General features: G+C 34.4%; 1 pseudogene; it reads left to right on the forward strand.

The window, feature by feature from the left end:
• The first annotated feature begins 2,558 nt into the window (after positions 1–2,558).
• Positions 2,559–5,140, forward strand: LOC114745091 (phosphoribosylformylglycinamidine cyclo-ligase, chloroplastic/mitochondrial-like; annotated as a pseudogene).
• Positions 5,141–5,495: the final 355 nt, after the last annotated feature.

The raw sequence follows: 5,495 nt of genomic DNA on the forward strand, positions 1-5,495 counted from the left end.
GGGAAGCGAGGTTGTACAAGGGGAACCTAGTGATCTAACGGTTGATGGCGCATTAAGGGGTACCAAGATATAAATAGGCAAACAGTAAATTATTTTTTTTCCCTTTCTTAAAGATATTTGAATTACTCCTCTGGTCCTTAATATAAGACCCATTTAACTAATTTGATTAAATTAAGGAAGTTAGGTAAGTTAGTTAACTATAATAAAAATGACACACTTTTCCTAAAACACCATAATCATCTCTCTTAATACCCTCTCTCCCTCTTCTACTTGATCATAGTTGAGGGAGTATCCATATGGGTAATTAGAGAAAATTGATAAATATGATAAATGGGTATTATATTAGGATCAAAATCAATTCAAGAATTGGGTCCTATATTAAGGACCGGAGGAGTACTTTTTATACTTCGTTTTCATTTATAAATTTTAATTATTCCTCTAATTTTAAATATAAAATTTATTTTGTAGTGTAAATTACACTATAAAATAGGTCTTATATTTAAGACCGAAAGAGTATATTTATTTTTAATTAAACTATCTTTTTATTTATTTGTTATTTGTACAATATATCAAATCGTTATGTTTATGTGCGTATAAAAGACTAAAATAATTTGATAGTGAATTTCTCTAAATTATGCATTTATCTTCACCTTACTTGAAGTTTAGGAAATTATTTATCTATAATTTAGAGTTTTACATGTTATCTGCTCAAAAGAATAAAATTTAAAAAAAGGCTATATGCAGTATTGTACTCTCTAGAATGATGGAAGGTAGGGTGGTTATATTCACAAACTTGGGGGATTAATACTACGATTGATTATTAAATTTTAAAGATTAAAGAAGGTACGTGACTTGAACAAGTTAAATGATGATCGAAAAACTCATAAATATACCGACAAATAATGTTAACAAAATTTCAATCCTCTAATAATATTTCTACAGTGGTTATCACCATATCTAACTATTCATGCTTTGTGTATCTTTTTTTACTACCTATTTATGCTTTGTATATCAACTATTTCTGTTACTAGCCCGCTGAGGTGCAGGCTATTCCTGCCCACACCGTTGCGAGACCGTCACTCCACTTTATTACCTTTATCTAAAGGGTGTTAGGAAGTATCCAAAAGTGTTTTTTATAAGTACTTTTCTGCAAAATGAGACAAACTCTTCTACATATTTACTTCGTATATTGTAAAAGTACTTTTAAAATTATAGTTTAGTTTTTATCCAAATACCTTCTTACAGTGTTTTATAAACTAACTTACGATAAGAGAAAATTTTAGGGGAAAAAAACCTTAAAAAATTATCATTTTCTAACTTAGATACTTAAAAGTTGGAAATAACATGGAAGAAAGTGATGCCCGGTATTTTGCAAATATAGTTAAATGAGTAAAATGTCTTTATATCGTATTTAGAAAAAAAAAGCTACCAAATTTTTCTATACCAATATATTTCTTGTTATTGACTATTCAACACTTGTCATTACTAGTTTATAACTTATTAATAAATAACTTGTCATTGTCAGAATACTTTTTGTTATTTACTGTTCAACACTCATCGTTGTTAGTTTTCAGCTTGTTGATACACTTTTTAATATAAAAACATTTTAATCATTTAATTACATTTACAAAATAGCAGATCAGACATTAAACGCCCCAAATTCCCCTCGCCTCCGTCACGTTCGTTCACTGTTCCACGCCGTAGTTTTGTTCCTCCCTCTGCGCCGCGCTTCTGCAGCGTCCATTTACGTGCTCGCCTTCGCCGTCATCAGCTGTGCTTCTCCCTCTTCTCCAGGTTTTTCCGTCTTCTCTTTTGTCCTTCCATTTGTTCGGTTTCTTCTTCTTCTTCTTCTTATTTACACAGATTTCTGCTTCAAATGAAATATGCTTCTTGTGTTTTCTTTTAACAAATTTCTGCTTCAAATCTGCTTCCTTTGAGTGTGTTTTCTTTTCTCAAAGATTTCCAGTGGACACCTGCTGCGTTTGCGTGCGGGTGTGTTTCCCTTAGATTGTTCGTTGTAAAGATTATACGATCCTTTTAACTAATTTGATTAGATTAAAGAAGTTAGGTAAGTTGGTTAATTATAAGAAAAGTGACACATTTTTCCTAAAATACCATAATCATCTTTCTTAATACCTTATCTCCCTCTTCTATTTGATTATGGTTGAGGGAGTATCTATAGGGGTAATTTAAAAAATATTAATAAATATGAGAAATGGGCCTTATATTTAAGAACAAAACCAACTCAACAATTGGGTCCTATATTAAGACACTTTCTAGGATTTAAATTTTATTAAAAATTATGAAAAGAATAAAGGCAAATTTATTTAAAGTAGTGTTTTCATTTTAGCGTATAAATTACGCTCAGCTGATATATTACTGATATTCTGCGACTTATAAGCAGCAAGCGACTGTGGTCGTTTGCCACCTTAGACTGCCCCTTTCCTCCGCTGGCTTAGGTTCTGAAACCTTCAATTTCTCTCGCCGTTTACACTATTCCTCGTAATTCCAGTCTAATAGCAGTTTCGTAATTGCCACACAAATTCCTCATAACAGTTATGAGTATCGGAGCTTGCGCCGAGCTATCGCGTTGCTTTGCTGGTGTTTCCATCCGAGCAAGGCCTAACAAGCACAATGAGAGTTGTCAATGCGCAAGTAGCAGCAATGGTGGCAAATTTGATTCCGTACATGGAGCAGTTGAAAAACTGGGAATTGGATCAATTGCTTCGTGTAGCCGCGTAAAATCTACGTCGAGGGATAGTGTCGTAGCCGGTGCTTTGAACAATAACCAAGGTCTTACATACAAGGATGCTGGTGTTGATATTGATGCTGGTTCAGAACTTGTACGAAGGATAGCAAAAATGGCACCTCGAATAGGAGGCTTTGGTGGTATTATCCCTCTTGGTATTTTCTCTTTCAACCATGGGTTAATCCTTCCAATAGTTTTTAATAACGTAAGACTAACCAACTTCTTTTGGATAGATGATGATTCATATCTTGTCGCCGGCACCTATGGTGTGGCACTAAATTGATGCTGGCTTTTGAAACTGGAATTCATGAGACAATTGGGATTGATTTGGTCGGCAACTGGATTCTTTTGTTTTCCTTTTACAAGAGAAAAGAATCACGTGTATGCTCTTTACTTTAGGTTGCAGTGAGCGTCAATGACGTCATTACTTCTGGGGCAAAGCCACGATTTTTCCTTGATTACTTTGCCACAGGCCACCTTGATGTTGACGTTGCTGAAAAGGTGGTAATAAATGTGCATAGAGTTGCATAAAATTGGCCATAAATTTTCTTCATGTTCAAAGAACGACAACTAAATATGATTTATCAAGTATCAACAGAATACTAGAATAGTTTATCATATTCACACCTAATTTTGTATAATGCAGGTAATAAAAGGAATCGTTGATGGTTGCCAGCAATCTGATTGAGCCCACTTGGGAGGAGAGGTGTTGAAAATCTTATAATTTACTTTATTTGTAGCAGGTATTTAATTTATTGTTCATTAATCCATTAGCCCTCACCAGATACTGTTAAATTATTTTTTCCTTGGCTAAGTATAATTCTCCAGTATGTGTCTGAAAGATGAGCAGTCACAAGTTCTGGGATTAGATGTAGTCTTGAGCTTTTGTAGCCCAGATTTATTATTTAGATTGACATTTTAAACGATCAACTATAGATTATTGCTTATTTTTTTCAGTTTAACATAGCAAGGTAGATAACTGACGCATAATTCTTCTGACAGCGATCTATGTTTAACAGTCAAGTACTGAAGTAATTTGTTCAGCTGAAATTTTATCGCAGAAAGATTAACCCTATGAATATATTATTAATTTATTATTTGAAGATTTTTGATGTTATAAATGGACCTTCTTCCTTATGCTCAGTCACTGACACTCATGTATCTGACGTTATTAATGTTAAATTTTTTTTTTGACAAAAGAATCATTTTATTAATAACCAGAAAGAAGTCTACCAAACAACCAGAAACAGAAACCAAAAGAAACAGACAGAAGCTACAACAATCCAACAAACAGATGAAAGACAATGTTTAAACAAACAGCAAAAGGAAACCAAAAAAAAAAAAAGGCAAAAAAGGTTGCACTACCAGAAAAAAGGCTTTTCACGGCGGTTAATAGTGGTTTTTTATGACGATTTTGAAGGCGAAGTTGATAAAAGTGACGTTGAAAGGTAAAGAAAACACGGCAGTTGAAAACCGCCGTGGAAAATTGATTTCATATCTTTTTCGGACTGCAGAGATGCCAGGTCTCTATTAACAAAGGTGAGTATGATCTTAGTGGTTGTGCAGTTGGGCATCATAAAGGACTCCGTGATCAGTGGGAAGAATATAGCTGCTGGTGATGTTCTTATTGGTCTCCCATCAAGTGGAGTTCATTCTAATGGCTTTTCTCTTGTACGGAGGTCAGATATGGGTGAAGAATCCATTAGATTTTGCAATTTTGTTCATTTAGTTTTCTTCTTGACTAATATCAATAACATATATCTTTACAGAGTGCTTGCTCAAAGTGGTCTTTCCTTGCAAGACCAACTTCCTGGTGGGGATGTTTCGATTGCAGAAGCTCTGACGGCCCCAGCTGTTATTTATGTTAAAAAGGTCATTCTTTTTGTGACTTGGGATAATGCTTGAGTTATGTTTTAAGTCCCTGAATGCATTTTACTGACAAATGAGTATTCTTTCTTAATTTCAGGTTCGTGACTTAGTTAGCAAGGGAGGGATTAAGGGAATTGCTCACATCACTGGTGGTGGTTTCACAGATAACATACCCAGAGTGTTTCCTGAAGGCCTTGGCGCCAATATTTACAAGGACTCATGGGAAGTTCCTCCTGTGTTCTAATGGCTTGAGGAGGTAAAACTGCTGCTATTTTTTATTTCCATTGAAAAGTGATTTTGTTGAAAGTTATTTGGAGATGATTCAATACTGATGATTTCTTACATTGTTAGGCTGGAAATATAGAAGACAGCGAGATGAGGCGAACATTTAATATGGGCATAGGGATGGTGCTTGTAGTGAGCCCTGAGGCATCAATTAAAATACTTGATAATGGGAACGAACTCGACAAAGTCTACAAAATTGGTGAGGTTGTAAGAGGGAAGGGGGTAAGCTATAGTTGACTCAATTATTTTGACTATGATCATATGTTACCTTTTAAATACATTTCCCTGACACAATTTCACATTTTAGATCCAGGTAACTGGTTTATTTGGAGCTTTGTCTCTTCTACATAAAAAGTTCCTGGGCTAGCAATATTTTGTACGATGCACTAATAATCGAGTCGCTCGCAAAGATGTTCAATTTTGCTTTTTATGTTCTAAGTCATTGAGGTTCAATGATCATGCCATGTATTCTGAAAACCTGTCTAAACGCCTTGGATTCCCATCTAAATCTAATAAAAGCACCAGTTCAAGTTGAAGTGTAAAAAGGTTTTTTTTTTTTTCCTGGTTACAAGTGCATAAAGGGTTTTTTTTT

The sequence above is a fragment of the Neltuma alba genome, unplaced genomic scaffold, assembly GCF_004799145.2.
Source record: "Neltuma alba isolate B1F8T4 unplaced genomic scaffold, ASM479914v2 tig00004529_pilon, whole genome shotgun sequence".
Taxonomy (NCBI): domain Eukaryota; kingdom Viridiplantae; phylum Streptophyta; class Magnoliopsida; order Fabales; family Fabaceae; genus Neltuma; species Neltuma alba.